Source organism: Phaenicophaeus curvirostris, chromosome 3 (genome assembly GCF_032191515.1).
Source record: "Phaenicophaeus curvirostris isolate KB17595 chromosome 3, BPBGC_Pcur_1.0, whole genome shotgun sequence".
NCBI classification, from domain to species: domain Eukaryota; kingdom Metazoa; phylum Chordata; class Aves; order Cuculiformes; family Cuculidae; genus Phaenicophaeus; species Phaenicophaeus curvirostris.
Window position 1 is genome coordinate 39,735,944 of NC_091394.1, and position 23,498 is coordinate 39,759,441.

The 23,498-nt window shown below is 37.9% G+C and overlaps 1 long non-coding RNA gene across 1 annotated transcript; it reads right to left on the reverse strand.

Annotated features, from left to right (window-relative positions):
• Positions 1 to 754: 754 nt before the first annotated feature.
• LOC138718974 (uncharacterized) lies at positions 755 to 10,103 on the reverse strand. The gene is made up of 3 exons (XR_011337170.1): positions 9,833 to 10,103; positions 9,051 to 9,149; positions 755 to 1,267 (listed from the first exon to the last, which is right to left on the reverse strand). It is a non-coding gene; the product is annotated as an uncharacterized lncRNA (long non-coding RNA).
• Between the last annotated feature and the right edge of the window lie 13,395 nt (positions 10,104 to 23,498).

Here is a 23,498-nt window from a genome sequence, read left to right on the forward strand (position 1 = left end):
GAAAACTTTATTTCCAGACACTTCTAAGTAAGGAGAGCCAAGAAAGTTAAGGTAAATCAAGTAAGGAATTTGAATGCAACTTCCATAAATTAAAGTGCATTAAAAGGCTTGTGTGGTGTAGTTCCTTCAGGTGTATTGCAGCTGTAGACTTGCCCAAGCACTGAGATCACTTCTTGTTATTGATTGCTCTTAAATTTCATGAACTTTAGAAAAACCCCAAGAGAGAGATAAAAAAGGTTGAAATGTGTCTATTCTAATTAAACACTTGGGGGAAGAGAAGAATGTCTTACTAAATGATTTACCTAGGTACATTACTGAAGTAAGGAATCCTGCTGCAGGAGATGAAACTTCTAACAACAAAGGCAGTTGCCTAAAAAGTTTCTTGAGAGCTATATCCAATGTGGGAATCATGGAATCAGGGAAGATACATCTGAAGTGCTTCCAAAGTAAGTAAACATGTACTTTTAAATATTTGATTCATGTTTTACTAATATTTATTAATATATTATCCTTGCGAAGAGAAGTCTTAAGGGGGTCTCGTCCATGTGTATAAATACCACGTAGGAGGGAGCAGAGAAGATAGAGACAGGGTCTTCTCACTATGATCCAGGGAAGGAATAACAGACAATGGGCACAAACTGAAACAAAGGAAATTCCACTTAGAAGGGTTTTTTTCCTGTGAAGTTGGTCAAAAACTGTAACAGGTTTCCCACAGAGGCTGTGGAGTCTAAGTCTTTGGAGATAATTCCTGGACATTGTCCTGGATAACCTGCTCCATTGTGGACCCTGCTTTGAGAAGAGGGTTGGACGTGTCAGTCTCCAGAGGTCCCTTCTCACCCCAGACTTCTGTGGTTCTGGGTGGACAGCATGTAATTAGCAAGCTGCTAGTGAAGAGATATGAGCAAAATTTTAATCTATAAAATTTCCTGTGATGTTACCTTATTTACAGAAATGAATACATTAAGATGGGGGTTTTAATTACTGAATTATCCTTTCTGTAATACAGCGAAAAAATACAATGAAAAGGGATATTCAAATGTAAGTGGTCCTTTTGAGTAGCAATGGGAAATTAAAATGTTATGCCAATGATTCCTTGGAAGAATTCAGGTTCAGTTGTCAGTGATCTGGACATTGATTTTATCTTTGGTCTACAAGAAATGTTCTCTCCAGATTGTCACTGATTTTTCATTTTGGATGATTCATGACATATTCCTTCTGACAGTACTTACTCTCATCTTCTTTTTTCACCTGTGCTAGTTCCAGTATACTGTAATATGCTAAAAATGGAATACAACCATAAATGATTTCTGCATTTTCAGTAGTGTCAGCATTTTGCCCAAACTGGCTTGTTTGAGGTCTCTGTTCAAATGTTCTGAATTTACTGTCTTGCTAAATAATCCAGATATTCAAACACCATTTTAAGAAGAGCTGTATACTCTTAATGAAAGCATGCAAAGATCCAGAACAGTGGAAATCAGCGGAACATCTCCTAATTCTGTCTACTGTCTATATTTATTGCTGTTCATTCATCTATGTACCTTCTCTCCCACCCCAGCTGCCATCACACAGATGGCATTCCCAGCAAAATAAACAGTTCAGATTCAGTACGCTAGTTGCTGTCTGCAAATGTTAGCAGATGACAGGGATAGGGGAGGAAAAGAAGGGATAGCTCTATGTTTTTCAGGTCAAGTTTTGCCTTGCATTCTACTCAGTCACTGCGTGGATATGTCCTAGGGATTACCACAGGGGAAGGAAGTGAAAGTTTGATACTGTGCATATAGTGACCTCTGATACATTCCGAGGCTTGCTGGATTTAAGTTTCTGTACTACACAGTTATGTACTTCTAACTCTGTAACAGCTTTAATTTATTAAAGGGCTGAAAAAATTGATTTGTTTGCCCTAGAAACCAAGTGAAAACAATGAGGAAGAAGGCATCCGTACAAAGTTGTTGCTATTAAACCGAGACACAAAGCAGAATGTTTGCAATGTCTATGAGTAGATGTCTAAAGCCAAGCAAAAAAAGCCAATTATTCTTAAGTAATGATTTATTCCTGTTTTATTTTTTAAATGCCTTTTATTCAGTCCTTTCATATTACTCATTTCTATATGCTTCTAGTGTTGTACACTGGCCTGAACGTTATTGAGAAAAATATGGTGGTCTGGGGTTTGATATAAGAGGAAAGGATAGACATGGTAACTTCTTAGACTAAAGTATAACGTAGCTACAGGTGTCCAGCATTTGTCTTCAACTATCAGGTGCCATTAACTGGGCTAAATTTTCATTCTGGGGGACAAAATCTCCAAAGCTAATGTATACCTCAGAGTGAAAAGTTTCAGATAAAATTATTTTGTTGAACAAGGATAAGGGAAAATGTTGCTGATTTTGGCATCTTAAAAATATTTTTGCAACTGTTTTGCTGTGGTACCTCTGTGTGTTGTAACAAGGACCTGATATTCTGCACATCTGACAGCAGGAGGTTTTTGGGCTGCCTTGAAAAAATTCATTCAAAATATTCCTAGGAGTTTCTTAAAAATGTGCCCTCATAAATACACAGAAGAGGTCTTGCTGCCCAGCTGCAGTGGGGTCACTGAGACACCCAGCCTGAGACCACAGACAGGTGTCCTTTCCACTGACTTGAACTAGAGCATCTTCAACAGGTATTGGCCCATCTGCATTGTACCACTCCCATACCTCAGATGTCACAGCTGATTATCTGAACACTCAAGCTCTGTTACAGAGCAAATTCGGGGAAGAAATTCCATTCACTGACAATGCCATCTTAACAGCCCCCAGCTGCTCATTCCCAGCCTATGCCCTCCTTCAGTTATTCTAGTAAAATTGTTTAGGGGGCATTGCCACAACCTGGATATAAACCCTGCCATTCCACACCTGCAAAAAAAGCCTGCAGAAAAGCTCTGGTTATTTTTAACCTGAAGCAGCTCTCACAACACAGGGATGACTACGGCTAAATTTACTAGAGGACAACTAGCTGTCTTTACCCTGCAGCCGGGGATATGGTCTTTTCCAGGCACTTAGCTTTCCTCTTGCTTTTTATGTGTGGGTGTCATAAGGAGACCCAACTGTGTTTGTCCACACTCTTTCATCAGAAAAGCAGTGGGAGCAGCTGAGGGCGGACATCCCCTCCACACCCTAGCAGAAGGCAGACAGCTTGAACTGCCATTGTAGGGTTTAATAAACCCACTGAGGCAGAGCACTTCAAGCTCTATGCTTGGTTTCCTAACACTTTAAAAGGTAACTGAGTCTTAATAAAGCTTCTGTATAAAGTCAATGTCTCTGCTGATGCCATGAGCACTTCATTATGCCCAAGAAATATAGTAACATTTCTATTTTGTACCAGAAGCACAAATCTTTACTGAGTGGGAGAGAATCTTTCTTAGACTGGTTGAGTAAAATCTCTTGATTTAGAACCATAAAACACAGGACTATGGGACTATATAATCAATCATCTTTCTAATGATACTCCATCAATCTCCTGTCACCACCTGGACAAGTCACTTACAAACACACATCTGTAACTAGAAATTAGATGAACTGGAAAAATGTGGATTTTTTGAAAGAGGTATAAAGGTATTTCAGAGTCTTTGTGAACTGTAGAGTGCTGTTGCTGGTATTGCTTTCACATGTAGTCCATGGATCCTGAAGGTCTGTGAGCTTTTTATAAGAGGTCTGTGAAAGTATACCTAGGAAGAGACAGGGAGCTTTGATTTGCTGCATAAAACTGCACTTCCACTGGGGTGAAAAAGAAAACTAGGAGCCTGCAGACTGCTATAGACTGAAAGACACTGATATGATGAAGTATACATTTATACTGTGAATGACTGCACACTAATTTTCCATGCAGGCAAGCATGTGTGTTCATCCTTGATGGATTTACTCATTGCTTGGATCCTCAAGTGGGTTTCTCTGTGACCTGAATTCTTGGGATGCCAATAAAACAAAATTCTAGGTGAATTCAGATAGTACATGACAAAGCCTGCAAGCAGTTGTGGAGCAATCAGTGGATTAGGTGAATATATGTGGTTTAAATAGATATTTTAAATGGGAAAAAAAATGGAAATACTTTTTTTTTAAAAAGCAAGCTTTGTTTCTTTCTCCTGTCTAATTAAATTTTAAGACCTCTCTTTTTAAACAGCATATAGGACACAGATTTCCTTGTCATCTGGGGATCAGTTAGATATGTGTCTGCATGTTATTTGAGTTCCAGCTGATTAAGCCATTGCATATACCAGAAGTTTTCTGTGATATTTGCGTGGACTACCATGGACAGCAAAGCTAGCTTGGAATTTTTTGACCAAATGAGTTTCATCCAAAAATGCACCTATTTGTCTAAGCCAAAACCTTGTAGGAAATAGGTCAAGTCAGATTTTCAAAGCTTTGAAAAATTAAATCTGATAAAACATGGTTTTGACACTTCAAACTGAAGATTTTGATTTTCTGTAAAATGGCTTTTAGTTACAAAACACAAGCTAATTCTAGTACAATCCAAATGATTTAAAATCACCTAAATAAAATATTTCCTTTGACATTTTTGACACTATTATTATTATAATACTGTTTCGTACAAGGACGATTTGAGAGAGTTGAGGCTGTTCAGCCTGGAGAAGAGAAAGCTCTGAGGAGACCTTACAGCAACCTTGCAGTACCTGAAAGGGGCCTACAAGAAAGCTGAGGAGGGACTGTTTACAAAGGCTTGTAGCAATAAGACTAGGAGCAATGGTTAGAAACTGGAGAGGGGCAGATTTAGACTAGACATAAGGAAGAATTTCTTCACTATGAGAGTGGTGAGGCACTGGCACAGGTTGCCAGAGAAGCTGTGGATGCCTCATCCCTGGAGTTGTTCAAGACCAGGCGGGATGGGGCCCTGGGCAGTCTGGTCTGTGGGAGATGTCCCTGCCCATGGCAGGGAGGTTGGAACTAGATGATCTTTAAGGTCCCTTCCAACCCCAACTGTTCTATGATTCTATGATTCTTTTTAGTTCATAAACTTTGTCAAGGTTTTGATCCTTTTTTTTTCGCTGTTCAAGAAAGAGAGCTTTCCACAAGATGGTAAAGAGTCCACCTTCAGTCCTAGTTCAGTCCATTATATCACAGAGATCTGAAAGTGAAACTCAGCAGAAGAAAATGGAAGAGAACTGCATAACCATCTCCATAAAAAAAAACAAATGAGGTATTGTTCTACTTTCCCTTCACATCTGCTCTCTAGTCTTTAATAATTCATTAACAGCTACAGTTCTGGTATGATTCTTATCAGGTATCTATTCCAAAGCATAATAGTAATGAATAATCAGGATCTATTATTTTAGTGACTGTTCCTGACTCTATTTAATGACTAAATGAATACAGAATGTTTACTCTTCCTTCTAGGAGGTCTTTTTAATTTAGACATACTATAGATAAATGCTTACAGAAGTAATTCCCTATAACAACAGGAAACATTTGCATGTTTACAACCGGCACAAAACACTGAAATACTTTTTGTATTTTTTTCAAGGTTACACAGAAGGCAACCTTGCATATTAACTAGGTTCATTGGGGAATTGCATTGTGATGGAAAAATTCTCTCAAGCTGTACATTCTGAAAAAAAGTACTGTTAACTACAAGTTATGATGTCTGTTAAATTACTACAATTCTTCTTCAGTGGTTGAAAATACAAAAAAAATTACATTTTATTTCAAAGCAAAACGTTTACTATAAATTTTAAAATTGAAATTATTTTATGCAATTATGTGACCTAGAAATTAGAGTGATGGAAAATGTAGGTGGACAATTGGAAACCAATTATTTAAGTCTCAGATGTTTCACTGGGAAGAAATGTAGAACCAGCACGTATCATCAGGGATATTCTCTTGAATGTTCGGGAAAAAGGGAACAGAAGATTTCTGTCCTTCTTCAGAAAGCTCTATGAGAATTTTTGCTAGTGGGAGTTGAAAGAAAAATAAATATGAGGGTTAAGATTAACAGGATCACTGAATTTGGCCAAGGAATTCATACAGAAATAGCAAATTCTTGGATAGACTGGGAATGATAATTAAAGGATGAGTTTCTTAGGGGGCTTTAAAATTGCAATGGGCTTAATTTCTGGTCACTTTGAGGAAAATTATGGATCTCATGAGAACATCCTATCGCAGTCTCTCAGGTGGAAGAACCTCTGAAGGTGACTGAGAGGGAAAGACACTGAGCAGCAGCTCAGTCCTATCTTTGCTGTCAGCTGAGATAATTTTATGATGACAGTCAATTTAGAAAACATTAGTGTTTAACTGTGAATAAGTCTTCCAGCATTTCACTAAGGAGGGGGCTGACAAAGGCTACAGAACCCACAGATGCATTGGCTTACTTTATTGCTTTATTATGGAGGTCTTAGGAGGCCCCTTTGAGCAAAGGGCTGCAAGAAAGGAAAACTGCAAGCTCTATACCATTGCTTCCCTTTTCACCTTCCCTTCTGCCTGTAGAGGTTGGTGTACGAGAATCTCAGTAAAGGGTCACTTAACAGTCTCATGTGAAATGAGCTCACTGAAAACTTCAGTTTTGTCAAGGTTGGATGTACAACTTTGCTGTGTCAGCCAACATGGCACGTGCTGGGCAGATTCTCAGCTGCTGTGACTTGTCATAGTTCTGTGGAAGTCAGTGAACCCTGGGCAATTTGTACCATGTGAAGATTTCACTTATTGAATATGAACATTTTATATTCAGTCATTTTTCATGACAGAGGACTGAGATGACAAAGAACATTTTTTATGGGTTATATAGCTATGGGATTACCTCAGCTGGTAAAAAAAAAAGATAATTCTAAGTTTCTATGATTTTTGCACTTCTGAATGCTCATATATTCTTCATTTTCTATGTATACTTATTCATCTACTTGCAGAGGTATCTTTTTTTTTTTCAATTGTGTTGATATAGATTTGATCTGAGAATTAAGCTGCTTTCAGTTTAAGGACACATGGTAATTTTCTTGTCATTTCACCTGCTGGGAGGAAGAGAGTATTTTTGTCTTTTACAGGGATGAAGAATTATTTTCCATCATCATATGTGTGATGCCACATTTTAATTTAAGAGTTAAAAACTATATGCAAGTTTAATTCTGCTTTATCTTTAATTTGTATTACTTGCTAATCCTGCTGTCTTAATTACCTCTTCCTGGTATTTTCAGTCTTAATTCTGCCTAGAGTCCTTTATCTGACTGTTGTTTGGGAATGAATCACACAGAAAGCTCTTCATAAACTGCATGGGCTACTTAAAAGCAGGATATAAGAAGGGCTGTCCCAGCTCAGGACAAAAAAGATCCACCTAGCCCAGTATCCTGGCTTCAAAAGTGATGAAAAGTGGTGCAAAGAGGAGGATGATTAGTAAAGATTAATACAAAATGACAGTCATGTAGTGATAGCAACCTGCCTTATATTCCCAGCTTCTAGTGTCCAATGTCAGAGGTAAGAGTCTTTCTGTTTAGTAGGTCCTGACGGATGTGTCTGTCCAAGAGATCTTTAACTTACATCAAATTCTGTAAATCACATTTTGTGGCAAGAAAATTAAAAGTTTCCAACAGGCAATATGAAGAAATACTTCTGGTTTTATTTGTTTTGAATCAACTAACAATTCAATGCATCCCGTTTTTACTGCCTCTCATGATACAAAAACTTCCATGCCCTATTTGTTCTGTCATTGTTACTCATGATTTCAGAGAGCTCTCTTCTTTATCTTCCCTTTTCCATGTACACTAATCCTAGTTTTGGTTATTGTTTGAAATTTTTACTATTTAGCTTCTCTGTTTTTTAGAAACTTACTGTTTCATAGTTTGCAGTGATCTCTCCAATCAATGCTATATAAAGAAGGCTTCCAACAAAGGAACTTGAGAGTTTATAGAAAGCAGGGATGCAAAGAATTCGTACAATCCACTGCCATGGACTTCTCTCCTGTGTGATCCTTTTACATCTTAGCAAGCTCCTGTTCCTGCTAACATTTTTACAGGTGTTCTGCTTGCTACAGAAGAGGATTAACTAAAGGTTTTTGGTGACCATCAATGTCTCCTTGGGCATATAATGTGTTTGTGTTTTATGTCCAATTTCCACCTTCAACTTCTTGAGGGATGTAATCATAACTTCCTCAGTTATCCATGGCAGCTTTTTCTAAAGTATTTACTCTAAAATTTCAAGCTGCTGGGCAGTATCTTCCTCTTGGTATAGTCATTTTTCATGTGTATTTTTCAAGCTTCCACTTTCTTTTTCTTAAACTTCATCACTACTGTAGTGGAATTCTAGTTTGGGGTTTTTTTTGTTGTTGCTCATGTATGCATAATAAGTCTAATTTCATTACAGTTGCTGTTAACATGGCTGTTTGATACAGAAAGACTCAAATGACAGGTCAGATATCTTTTCTGGCCTGCTTCAAATATTATGGCTGTGGATGGGGTTTTCCTCAATTATTTTTCCTTTTATTTAAGATGACATGACTGTCTGTGTTTTGCAAGTTGTTCTGAAGAAAGTTTTAAAATGAAGATGTTACTTTTCCTGTTAATGCATTACCTCTGTTTATTGGTATAATTGTTACAATTTACAATATTTGTCTATTCTAAGGTAAGAGGAGGGTGTTCAAGTTCTTTCACACAACTAGCAGCTGGCAAATGTCAGTAACTTAACCTGCAGGGCAGAGACTAGAGCATCATCTGGCAATGCCCTGCAGCTGCTGTTCTGTGAGCTGCATAGGCTGACATCGCATGGGATTCTCAGCCACCCACTGCAGTATTTTGGAACAAAAGCATGGGAACACCTGCCTTTCAGGGAGGCCAGGGTTTACAGTTTCCCTCTGACCAAATTCTCTGGGACAAGTACCATCCAGAACTCCTTCCTGAAATTGCAGTACACATTAATAATAACCTAGAGACATATGGGAACTGGGCAGGATGTTACATGAGGCATGCTAACTGCAAAAAGCCAAACTCAAGGAAGTAACTTGTGAAAGTGCTACAAAAATGCATTTGTCTTCTTAAAATATAATTCCCTAATGCTTTTTCACTTGATTAATGGACTTACATTACCTGAAATCTGCCCTGAAAGTCTCTGGCAGTTCAGTAGGCAAGACAGCTTCAGCTAAAAGATATGTACTTGTAGCTGTATCTGCAGCAATGAGAGCTAAAGGGAAGGAAAAGGCAGTGAATTATTATAAGCTTCTGAAGGAAGTTAAAACTTAAAAAAAATACTTCTTTTTTTCTGAATACACATATTGGATATGCCAGGGGAAATGTATAATTATGATAATAGTGTGGTTGTTTGGCTGGGGGCCTGCTAACAAAATGCACAATCTATTTCATCATCAGCCTTTACATTAAGCATTACAACAGCAGTAAGCAGGCAAATCACACTATCCTCATTTTCCTTGGAATGTGTGCTGCACTATCAAGTACAGTCAAGTACGTAAAGGAGCCACTACTGTGTTCACTGAATTGTCTAAGACAGCTTTAACAGGTGAACAGGCTCAGTTCTGTCTTGGGGCAGTGCAAGGCTATACTGTCCCCTTTATGAAACATAATGGGAAAGTCACAAGTGCCATCAACCTCAGAGCATTTGAAACACTAGTACAATCACAATAATGTACAAATGAGTGAAATTCTTGTTTTAAAAGACTTCCTTCTCTTCTCCCATGCTCCAGTTTAGCAAGAGCCTTTATGTCTAGAGAAGCAAAGACTAGAAGCCTGGCTTTATCCTGATAAATTTGCTTGTCTTGCTCCTTAAAGACTTTAAGAAATCTTAGTAAAGAAATCAAGAAAGAAATCAAGTAAAATTCTTTTTTGAACTTGTAATTCTTTGATGCTGACCCATCCTGGAATACATGCAGAAATAATCCTCTGCCAAGGTATGGGATCCAACACGTCTGTAATTCCCTCAGACTTCAAGTTACCTGGAAACTGAGAAAGATGTTCTTAAATGTTCTTAAACATGATGAGAACACCCTTTCTGTTTCAGCAGAAATTAAAGCTTACAGTCAAAGCTGGAACTGGAGAGAAAACATACCCTGTACACATTTTAAATCAGATATTCTCAGTGCAGGAAATGTATCTGGCTAAGCTTAGAGCTTTAGGTGGCTGCTTTTTTTCTCTTTGGAATGCTAGTGTTTTTGTTTCCTGCCAGAGGCCATCATTCCTCATTTGCTAAGGACTGGACCTAAGTTACCATTTGCTAATCTTTGTCCAGTCTATCCTGTGGACAAGGACAAAAGGCACATGACTGAGAGCCGAGTCTTTTGAGGTATTTTGTGTCTTTATCTCCCAGTGACATCAGACTAAAATGCACCTATATATCTGCTTCAATGTTTTCCTTAGGACTTTCAAAGTTGTTCCTAAGTAGCACGGTCCAGAGCACCTGCATAGTCAGTAAGTGACTTAAATTGTGTTTAATACTCTAAAAAAGGTTTATTGCAACATTGCAGTGATACCATCCAGACTGAGGTCTCTATAGTAAAGTGCAGTATCGTTTGCCAGACTGATGTTAACATGTATGATTTAAATGATGACCCAAGCAAAACTTCTCCTTTAAGATGGAGATATTAAAGATAACAGAATATTATCTTTCCTCTTGCCAATGGGAACAGCTGGCAGGATTGGTTTACTGAACAAAAACTTTGGACAGCAGACACAGGTTATCATTTTCACAGGCTTTCCCTCTGAAACGCAGGATTAACAAAACATACTATTTTTTTATTTCAAAATTGGAGGGTTTGTGTCTTTCATCTGGTCAAATTTAGCATAAAAGTGAAAATAATATCAAAGTTACAGGCACCATAGGGAGACCGTTAATGTGGTAACAAAGGGCATTTGGCCAGTTAAAATAATAAAAGACTATACAGCTTCCCAGTGATGGCTGAAGCCCAATTAGTACTTTCCAAGCAGAGCCACAATATTCCTTCCCAGATTATGTGGTTTGGCACAATTCAGAATGAGTAAACTTACTTTCCTACAAGGGAAAAATACAATTAACAGAAAAAACAAGGTCATGCAGTATTGCGCTTTAAGTAAGTAATAATACTCCATGGAGTACACATTAAAGAGTCGATAGTCATAAACCTTGGGCAGGCTGAGGCAGAGGCAAAGCAATGGTTCAGCATACGAAAAGATACATATATTATATTAAGAAACCCATGTGCAAGAGTAAAATGCAAATGGCTATCTTATTTCCTTACTAGATACTTCTAAGGGAATGTATTCAACACTTGTGCATATAGCACACACGTATTTCTTCAAAAGTACCCTTTCTGTTAACATTTTATACTTTTAATTACTGGATTTGCTATTTCCTTTTTGTTTGAGCACCTGGGGGTTTTGTGCTGCTACTAAAGGCATGCTGGTTTGGAAGATTCTTTTTTTCTTAATTAAACAGATTAAATTTGTTAAAAGGGATACTCACACCAAAAGCCTCTAAGAGTCTTTTCTTATTTAGTGTAATCCACTTTCTTGGACTCTGGAAGTGACACAAAGTCTGCAGAGGCTCAACAAAGATGAAAATAAAGTCACAGGATTGGAAGAAAGAGAGAACAAATTCCCATGTGAAAGTGAGCTTGCAAGTGGATAAGTTTTTTCTTCTCTCTTGATTTTGATAGTGTTTTTAAAATGAACAGACTGTTCAGCTGAAGCTCAGACAGAGAGGAAAACATCTAATGCAGAAGAAAGCATGGTAATCCAAGGTAAGTATGTACTATGGTAGCAAAAGGAAAACAGCCCTGCTGAGATAGCTGGTTATTGCTTTACTAGTGACACCATTTATGAGAAAGCAGTGTAATATGCCAGGAGGAAGACAAAAAAAGAAGAAAAGGTAAAATGTCAAAAAGCATGAAACCATTCCCATCACCTGAAGCATAGACCACACACCTGAAAGGGAGTAACCCACATCTAGCTCGAGAGCAGAGTCTGAACTGCCTTATCAACCTTTCAACTCCACCATTTTGCAGATGTCTCATACACTTCTATGAAGTGCTTGTTTATGAATTGCTTATTTATTTCCAGTTTCTTTAATATCACTATCACAGTAACCTGTGATAGTATAAAGCTCCACGGGCTGCAGCGTCTCCCCACAGCTCCTTCATTACTGCCTTTTGGCTCCTGGCTTGTACAGTTTCCTTCTCTTCTCAGCTCCACCCGGGACTACTTGCTGCTAAGATCCCAAACAGCCTCCTAATGCAGCCTTGCCTACTGCAGTTCTGTGTATGAAGAAGCAAGAAATGTGTGGACAGTGGATATGGGAGCATATTTGTGCTGCTGCGTCATTTCAATAGTCACCTACTTGTACTGTGCACAATACACTTACTGTCTTCTCTTCAGTTAATCCACAAGTCAACAACTAATCACATACAACACTGCACTGTCATCTATACAAGTTAAAATATGCCCTGGAACACCTGATTTTAAGCAGTTACTTGAAAAACAGGAAAATCCTCACTAGGAACAGAGTTGCACTAAGTATTAAACTACTTTGAAGCAGGAACAAATTGCCAAAAGTCTTACATTGTAGACTCTGTTCTTCAAAATCACTCCTGCCTCAGGCTGAAGCAGAAGTTACTGCTGGGGCAAGGTGCAGGAGGGCTGTCCCATAGACTGCCACATGCCTATGCAGCCTGCATTAGCCTGTGTGGCACCTGAGTGTGCATGCTGACGCACAGCCCCTAATACCCAGAGTGGTTTTACTTTCCACTTCTGCTCTTGAATCAGCACGGTTTTCCTTACAATGTGAAATTGAAATTTATCATATCCTCCTGCTGTACATGTGGTGGAACATGTATTTTTGCTCTTCAGAGTTTCATCATACATTCCGCCTGTACCCTTTTATCTAAAAAACATCTTAACCATTTATCTTCATAAAGCAGATTAATCTCATTAATGTTAGGGTACTGAGGTATCTGATTAGGTGGTCTAACAGATTGATATCACAGAATCACAGAATCACAGAATAACCAGGTTGGAAGAGACCCACCGGATCACCGAGTCCAACCGTTCCTACCAAACACTAAACCATATCCCTCAGCACCTCGTCCACCCGTGCCTTAAACACCTCCAGGGAAGGTGACTCAACCACCTCCCTGGGCAGTCTATTCCAGTGCCCAATGACCCTTTCTGTGAAAAATTTTTTCCTAACGTCCAGCCTAAACCTCCCCTGGTGGAGCTTGAGGCCATTCCCTCTTGTCCTGTCCCCTGTCACTTGGGAGAAGAGGCCATCACCTCCTTTCAGGTAGTTGTAGAGAGCAATAAGGTCTCCCCTCAGCCTCCTCTTCTCCAGGCTAAACAACCCCAGCTCTCTCAGCAACTCCTCATAAGGCCTGTTCTCCAGCCCCTTCACCAGCTTTGTTGCTCTTCTCTGGACTCGCTCCAGAGCCTCAACATCCTTCTTGTGGGGAGGGGCCCAGAACTGAACACAGTATTTGAGGTGCGGTCTCACCAGTGCTGAGTACAGAGGGAGAATAACCTCCCTGGACCTGCTGGTCACGCCATTTCTGATACAAGCCAAGATGCCATTGGCCTTCTTGGCCACCTGGGCACACTGCTGGCTCATGTTCAGTCAGCTGTCAACCAACACCCCAGGTCTTTCTCCTCCAGGCGGCTTTCCAGCCAGACTTCTCCTAGTCTGTAGTTCTGCACAGGGTTGTTGTGCCCCAAGTGCAGGACCCGGCACTTGGCCTCGTTAAGCCTCATGCCATTGGACTCTGCCCAGCAGTCCAGCCTGTTCAAATCCCTTTGCAGAGCCTCCCCACCCTCCAGCAGATCGACACTTCCACCCAGCTTAGTGTCGTCCGCAAACTTGCTAAGGGTGCACTCAATGCCTTCATCCAGGTCATTGATAAAGACATTGAACAGGGCTGGACCCAGCACTGAGCCCTGGGGAACCCCACTTGTCACTGGCCTGCAGCTGGATTTCACACCGTTTACCACCACTCTCTGGACCTGGCCATCCAACCAGTTTTCCAAACAGGAGAGTGTGCGCCTGTCCAGGCCAGAGACTGACAGTTTCTCAAGCAGAATGCTGTGAGAAACTGTGTCAAAGGCTTTACTGAAGTCCAGGAAGACTACATCCACAGCCTTTCCCTCATCCAGTAGCCAAGTCACTTTGTCATAGAAGGAGATCAGGTTAGTTTGGCAAGACCTGCCTTTTGTGAACCTGTGTTGACTGGGCCTGATCACCCAGTTCTTTTGCATGTGCTTCATGATAGCACTCAAGATCACCTGTTTCATGACTAGCAGTCAAGATCACCTGTTCCATGACTTATTGATCAGGCCAGCTTCTCATAGACACACAGATTTTCTTAGCTTGGAAAACTGTCATTGATTTTAATTTTTAAATGGCACTAGAAGGTCTGGCATGAAAGGAAAAATTACTATTTTTTATTAAGGGAGTAATACAAATATTTCCCATATATAAAGAACTGCTGAAGTGTGATTCCCTGCTCTTCACTGACCCATGACCAAGCAAGTTATAATAACTTAACATATATTTTCTATATAGACTGTGTAATAATGGCAAAATTATGCTTTGTAGAATATCTTGTCAAACAAGTATACCATGTTTACCTGCAAAACCCACTATACTTAAATGCAGCAATTGCATTTTGCATCTCTTCTATTTATGATCTTGCAATGCTTTCACCGTCCCTGCAGTTCTGTGTATCCCCCAGCAGTATATTAAGCAATATGACTGATATACATCATGTGTAGTTTAATTCTTTCTTAATTAGCCTAACACCTCTATCAGATTAAAATCAGTAGGATAATATTACTATCCACTACATGTTTTACTTTCTGTGACATCTTTCTCCTTGTAAGGTACTTTGCAAGTAGCTTTCCTCTAGCAATAAAATAAGTCTATCATTGTCTGAAGAGAAGAGACTAATGACAAAGCTTTATGCCAGTTTGGCAAATGCTTTTACTAATTACAGCTAGCAAAAAGAGAGTCAATTTAGGGGAAAAACCGCTTTTAAATTAATCTTCTCAAGTCATTATGATCATTTGGCTGGACCTTGTTGCAGTGGAGGCCTGCAATTTTCTGAAGTTTGAACATGTCTCAAATATTTCTAACAAGATAGTGAATAATGGGTCAAGAGAAATATACTCTTCTGACAGAATTATCAATTCTTTTACTTTTTGAAGCCACTACTTGCATATGATAGGCTTACTTAAGATCTGCTAGGCACAGATCTTGGTATTTATAAAATCAAAGTCTTACAAACTCAGCTTAACAAAATAAAAACTATCAAGACTTCCTCCTTTAGTGAAAGTCACTATGTTGTCATTGAAAGACATTCAAAGCTTACCTGCTTAGTGTATTAGTCATTAGTCTACAGCTATCAGCTCCATAGGGATGCCCTAAACAGAATACAACATATTACACATGACTAATAATGCACCAAAAAGTTAGTATGCTCACTTCATCACATCAACATCAAATAAGGTATTATATAGCAATTGTCAAGGAGCACACATTAAGTAAAACTATCTTTTAATTACTTAATAAAATAATCCTGACTAGATCCAAATCCCCCTCCCAACAAGCACACTCCCATCAAATTTAAAACTGACAAAAAGATATTTTCAAGAATTCTGTAAAGCCATGCCATAGCAGATAACTCCTTTGAATAAATTTTCCCATTCCAGCACTCTTATGCAAAATACAGAAAAATAATCTGTCACATGATTTTAAAAGGTTAATCTTTATCCCTCTAAAAAAAACCCTCAAAAACCTATTTCATCTTTCTAATAAATAGTGAAGTTCTTGATAGTATACTAGTCTTCTGCTCTCTATTATTGTACAACTAAAGGTGTTTTATAAATTGCTGGCTTCCATGACAAAATAACAAAATTCCAACCCTTTTCTTAAGGATTCAAAGTTACCAATTTCCTACCTAGTTGAACTTGCAGTCCAAAATCATAAGATTATATATAAAGTTGAGAGTTCTATATTCTTCATTCAAAAATGTATGGGAATTAAATGGAACCCCTACAACCACATAGTATCAAAGCTTTCTTACTGTGTACAGCTCTAGAAGTATTGATGTAATGATCCTAATTATTTTGAAACACTCATGTTAAGAAAATACTGCACTGCTGCTTCAAAGATACACAGTCTGGAAGGTCTCAAGCCTTTAACTGTTATGCTAACTTAAAAAAATAATGAATACCAAGTAAAAAGACAGATCTTCAGTGATACGATTTCTAGGAAATGGCTTGTGAATACTACTACCACTACAGAGCATTCTAATACAGAGATTGTACAAATTAATTTGCTTTAGATACCACCATCATTTTCTTGTCTATTGCTGCGGTAGATGTAGTAGCTGCTATGAGCCAGCTGTGGGCTGAGCTTCAGATAACCACCAGAAAAGATATTTGGCTGTTTAGGCAGCAAATACAACCCAGAAGTCTTTTCCCCAGCTTCTCTTGGATGCACATTCCCCCACGGTTGTTTCATGCCATGTTGAAAGATTCTGTAGGTGCTTTTGGAAGCTTCTGATCGAATGAATCCAAGAAACGTTTTCCCCAAGACAATCAATTTAAGCAGCTAAGATGATACAAGACACCAAAGAAGTTCCTAAGGTACTGAATGCACCATATCTTGTTAAGCCATCATGTTCTATCATATTACAGTAAACCACTTCTGAAAATATTTTAGTCCTGAATACATCATGCCCAGGGCTCTCAGCAGGCTAAGGATCTCCCTTTATTTCCAAACACTACTCCTTTTTGTTTTACTATCATCTTTGATATCAAATTATCCAAAAGATGTTATCCTTGGAAAAAGCACATTAAGAATATACACTGCTAAATTCACCTTTCAACATGTAGTGTTGGCAGTGGAGACAGACACTCAAAGATTAATAAATACAAAATCTGCTACAAACTAGAGACACCTCAGTTGTAAAAAACATAGGAGATGGACCTAGGTAGCATATTAACAGCCTGCAGAGTTATTAAGTTTCTGATGTGTTACAGCCATGAAAAAGCAAATACCATCCAAGCACAAACCAGTTAAACTATTTCTTAGCAGAGAAAAAAAATATATGTGCTGTTGCTTAAGGCACCTGAGAGAACTCATGCAGACCTTTTTCATCATGTTCATGGAAGATGAAACAGGTAAAGAAAAGAGCTGCAGAAATTACCAGAGACAAGTCATTTTAAGAGCAAGGCTGCAAAAATTTTGTTTAGTCTAGGAGAAACAAAAGCTGATACAGGAAATAATTATTCTCTAAAAACACAATAGAATGGTAAACAGTAGGTAAGGAAAAGAACTATTTACTCTAGCAGACAATGTTGGCACAAGAATAAATGGGTGTAATATGGCCACGAATTAATTTAGGCTGGAAATTAGAAGGTCTCTGACTATAAAAGTGGTGAGGTTCTAGAGTAGTTTTTTTTAATACAAATAGCTTAGACTGCTGTTTAATGATGAAGATAGTTAAGTTCATGGAAAATGCTACAGGCATAGTTTCCTGCGTAAGTAAAGCACTGCATTTTGATCATCCAAGACATAGTTTCCAGCATTATGTTTGCCTATTTTCTGAAAGCATGGGATTTTAAAAAAAGAAAATATTTATGCATAAGTCATTAGAAATATTGCTTAAGCAAAAGCCATCCATATGTAAATGATCTTTGTAATTAATTTTGTGCTTTGCAACAAGAAAACAATTTAACTTAATAGGTTGTACTTCAGTGGTTGGAAGCTAGTTCTTCCTAGTGGGAAGATGCAATTTGTCACATGCTAATTTTCTTGGGATTTATAGTGTTTCTACTACTTTTATTTTGCTTTGTTGTCTTCTTTTAGTCTTTAAAGTTCTAGGCAACAGTTTTATCAGTGTGTGTGGACAGCAATGGGAGACAGCTGTAAAACAATGTCTGATTATTTATTTATGCCAATCTGGCTACCAGGTTCCTCAGATGAGCATTTGCTGTTAGTCTAAAACAGTATAAAGAAAAAGGGAGAAACTGATGATGACTGTGGAAAGATAGAATCTGAATATCAAAAAGGAAGAAGCAAACATAAACCAAACTTATTTGAGTTAGAAAAATAACTTAAAATTCAGGAAGGGCGTCCAAAGAAAATAAGGAAAATGTTACAAAACTAACTTGCACAAACATAGAAAGAATTTGCTGAGATTGCAGTGAAGAGTTTAGCCTAGAGACCCATTAAAATACTTCTTAAGGTTTGCTTGTGCAGCCCCTAATGGCTGAGGTAGTTGCACAGTTAATAGCTAATAAACAGGGCTCACCCAACACTGTAGTGACTCTTGAAATCCAGATCTGTGCTATAATACTATGCCACCTGAAGAATTATTTATTTGGAAACTAATCTACGTTCTCTCCTCAGCAAAGCCAAGCAGCATAAAGAAAAACAAAAACCTGCAAAGGCAAAATAGAGATATTCCCTTGCAGATGTCAAAATATCAACAAGAGACAGAACTCTGCTGAAAACCAAAGTCAAATGATTGCATATGTGTAGCTTAAAGTCATGTTAAGAACTCTGACTTGCAAGTATATATGTACACGTATTTAAGTATAAATAGATATAGATAAACAAGCAAATATAGAGATTTACGTATTTTCCAGTTTTCTTGTTCACCAAGTTAGGCAAAGACCTAGTAAAATTAATGCAAAACAGTTTAAGTATGAAACTCAATTTTTGGTCCACTTTAATTCACCTTTGTTTTCTCTTCTTCCTTTTAGCCCCTTCTTACTTACAGCTACTAGCTAGTATATTCAGTGGCTTTTGCAACTAACAGCCTAGTTTTTAAGAATAAAAGGAGCTCACATCATTAATAATGCAATTTCAAATCCTTTGTATCTGAAATTGCCACTCAGACACCAGCTATGACACTTACGAGACAGCTGCCAATTTTCACTTTTCTGGGTTTTTTCTTTCCTTTTTACTTCTGTTTGGGGAGTACAAATGAGTTTTTTAACAGTGTTATGGTCTGGTTTAGAAGGGCACATTTCTGATGAGGAATTGTTATTTCTCCTCACATGTAGCTCTCAGGAGAATGCCATGACCTGTCTGTTGAACAAGTGACAAGAGACTCCTGAGGAATGTGTTTTCTCTCTGTGAAAACCAGTCTCTGCTTCCCAATAGCACCGAGTCAGTAGGTGGGACTTTGTAAAGTTTTACCACTGCTTGTAAATTAATAGCTCTTGATTTAGCTTTTGAAAGTGAAAGTGCAATTTCCAGAGACAAGAAACAAAGAAAATTTACTCTAAGTGCCAGGTTATTGTGTGTTTCTGAGGTCTGTACACAATGATAATGCAGCTGCAATATGGAAAGAAATTTAACACATTGTGTATGGCCAATGGTCAGTAGAGCTCAGGTAGATGAAAGAAAACAGTCTCTCAGTTAAGTTTTACACTTTGCTGATGATAAAAGAGGTCATGAGCAGAAGCTAGAAGATTGGCGGGGATTTGAAAAGATTATTTGGCTTAAACTAGGTAGAGTACACTGACAAGGATTATTAAGAAGCAGCAAAGATCAGAGTTTATTCACATCCCTTCTAAGTTCTGCCTCATTTCTCAATCCTGCATCCCATGTTCCATTTCTAGTGTTCTCTTTACTATAGTTAGATTTTATCTAAATTGATAATCTCTAGGTTTTACTTATGACTCTCTCATGTCTGTGCTGTGATGCAAAGGGACAGGCAAGATCCAAAGTTATGCTTCAAGTAGTTTTCCAACTCCGAAAGGATTCATGATTTAGCTAACAAACTGAGCTTCAAAAAACAAAATTGCTAGCAAGGCTCCTATTGGTCATCACCATTGAAAATATCATGAAAAAGAGTCAATAACCCATGATTTCCGATTTCTCTTTTTATCAGACTAGTTTGAATTTCTGACAGGTCCTTCTCCTGTCTCTGCCATTTGGATGTACTGATTTCGAAGTAAGTTTTCCCAATGGACTACATTTTAATTCAACAAGAAAATTTAGTATTTGGGAGGCTTTTAAATACAGTTTCAATTGCCTCTGTAGTTTCTATTATCATAAAATGGAATAAACCTATCTGGAAGCAGTGAAAAGTATGAAATGGAAGTACTTCGCAAATGGCAATAAATCTTTAAAGATGGGGAGAAGGAATAAATGTATCATGCTATTTAGAAACCTGGTGACAGGCACTTCTAAAATATCTATATATATGAACACCGTCAATGAAAATTATGTTCCTAATTGTGCAAAACCTACTATGTTCCTTTATTTAATTTCAGTTTGAGATTGCTGATTTAAGTAGACTTTTTATGCAGACATAGCAATATTAACTAAACCCGGATTGTAAAGGAATTTAAATAAGCTCAGAACTTTGATGCAGTCCATAATGACCTCTTTAAAACCAAAAAGCAAAACAAAACACCAACCCAACCTTTATGCTTACAGTTACAATAATTAAAAAAACTGAAACACATAATAGGAATACCTGCAATTTCTTATAGTCAAATTGTATGTCTTGTCTAAACCAACGAGTTTTTCTACCCCAGTATTCCAGATTACAATAGTTTATTTTCTAGACTTTCCTATTTCAAATCTGTCTTTTATAAATGCAATGTTCTGTCTGTGAGTAATGACAATGAGCAACTTACTGTGAGTTATTTAAATGCAAATCCAGGAAAATCTCTGTCTACACAGTAGGTTGTTACATGGACATGAAAGCTTTGTTTGCATTATACTTAAGTGACCACTGATAAATATACAGAATGTTGGCTACCTCATTTCTGGAAGTTACTCAAATCCAAGCTTGATAAGTTCTTAAATCCATGTAGAAGACACAGGGAGCTTTAAATCTGGTGCTGGCAGATGGGAGTCTGTTCAAGACTTGTATGCAAATTAAATTACAGTCTAGTACATGTAAGTTTATGAATGTTCCAAGAGTATTGGTTAGGTGGTAGTATTATTATTGTTATTATTTAAAACTTTTTTTCAGGGCCTGAAACAACAGGTAGTGTTCAAGGGGGAGGGGGCTTTCCTTTGTATGCAATTATCAATTCATAATTACAAGTTCATTTGCATTTTTTATAAAAATAGACAAGAGAATTGCAATGAAGTAAAAAAATGGGTTGCATATATAATGTGAATCTCTCAGTTTACTGTTTATAGGTTCACATTTTCTGTGTTTTCTAAAAATTATCTTTATATATCTCAAAATGGCACATTGCTTTCTCAAGCGATTAATGATTGTTCAGATAAAAATTCAACTCAGTCAGATAAAAATTCAACTCCAAAGTGTAGATTTGTTTTCCCTTGATACAGTGCTTTGCACAATGATATTGTTTTTTTCTTGACAGATACAGTGACTAAGTAGATAATAATGCAAATATCTTCCAGCCTATTGTTATGAATGTGCAGAAACTGTGGAAAAAAGTGGACTACTCATCTAGAAATAAGATAAACTATCTGTTCAGAAGTATGTAGCTGCCAAGACTCCCTAGGCCACTGCTGTAATGGAAGATGAAACGACCTGTACAAACCCGTGACAGTAGAAAGGTTGGGAATTTTTTAGTACCAAGTTAAGACAACATTTTAATGCTCTATAAATAAACAAACAGAAAATATGGTTAGATATCCAGTCTTTTTCATACATTTATGATACCCCTTGACAACTATATTTTATTTTTTCCCCTTGGCACCCCCAAAGTATCACTGAAACTCGAAATCCTTTGGAGTAGTCCATGTCCTAAGTTTTGTGCATTAGCGAGTCATCAAAATTCCCCCCAGTTATGTGCATATATTTTCCAAGTACAGAATTATAATACCATTCTTCTCCCGGTTATGTGAAGGTATAAACATACAAATCTGTATGTAGCATGGGAAGTATGTGCAGGTTACTGACTGTGCTAAAGCTTCTCAGCACTTTTCATTTACATGACCTCGTTCTCTGATGCTTATAATTCTGCCAGATTTTAACCACTCAGCTGTTATTTTCCACACAGGGCATTTGTATCAGGAGACTTTTTTCCTTCCTTATTTCTACTGTTGATGTTTCTGTTGTTGTTATTCCCCTATCTGTGAGCTCCTTGCCTTATCCCTGTTTAAAAAATACAAGAGATGTTCTTGTGCTGCTGTACCTTGGAGAAGTCAGCAGAGATGGAGATCAATGAAGGAGTCGTTGTCCCTGGGAGATGTGCCTATTGCTCCCTCTGTGAAAACCCACCCACATTTGGGTGTCTGAAGCTTCCTGCACTTTGAAGACCAGAACAATAAAAAAACGGTCTGATGCCAGGCTACTGGAAACAGAAGCTCAACTGGAGGGCAGAAAGGAAAGTGGGACACTAAAGAAAAGCCTGTTAGGAGAGGATTAGGATCGACTAGCCAAAGACTGGGACTTAGAGTGGGAAGAGGTAGGAATGCAAAACTCTTGGGGAAAGGGTAGGAAGCCTGGGGAAAGGCGGATTGAGTAGGCAGCGAGATCGTGACAAGAAGGTTACTTTCCAAAATGGGCAAATGCTGAGATAGACAGAACCAATAGCATAGGGCAGAAAACTTACCTTGTGCTTAAGAAAAACTCTGTTTCTTGAAGAGCCTGCTCCTAATTTACCACCCACAGCACTGATCATGGGAGCACAGATTTCCAGCAGGATTTTCCCCTAATGCTTATCTATTAACTGTCTGACTTAGATTTGTTATTGTAGTTAATTTCATAAAGTAGCCTATAAGGTGAAAGAATTGTGTTTAGAGAGTCTTATTTAGAAAAATAGAATAAAGCCACAGAGATTAATGTCACAAGTACTGTCTAAACTGGGGCAGATAATCTGAAGTACCAGAAAAATTGTATTTTTTATTCCTTTACAGAGAAATTAATGCTAAGTGTACTCCCATAGACTCCAGATACTGTTACGAGGACTCAGCACTTCATCAAGTCACACATAACTGTCAGGCATTCAGAAGATGAAGCACATACTATTAAAAAGTTTGTTTTAAGTAACTGCCTAGCATCAAGTTCTGTGGCAGAGGAAAGGATGAACTCCACCCCTCCAATATAATAAAACAAACGTAGAATACCAAAGAAGCTGAAACTATAAGCAATTCATATCTCTATCAAGCCCATCAGCTTGCCAAAGACAGAGCCAGCCCTCACAAAAGTTAAGCGATAAGTTTAATATGAAGAAAATAATCCCTTTTTTGAAAAGGAATTACAATAATCCATGCTAAATCCATACAGGCCATGCTATGTTACTCAAAGTAAAGGCAAAAATGCCATTTTGGCTTGCCATTTTAAATGGGATGTAGCTGTTTAAACTAATACAAAATATATGATCAGCTTACAGATATTAGAGATGCAGTGGCATAGGAAGCTACATTTAAATGCAAATAAAAAGACGTTAAAAAAGTTTTGAGGAGTAATGCTGGGACTACGTGTATATATATGTAGTTAAACATTATTGTGATGTATTGGGTCATGGAAACTCTTTTTCCTCAGTCACAATATTGATTGACAAGTTAAATTTTCTGGGCGACTTGGAGTTTCAATAGATGACCCTCATA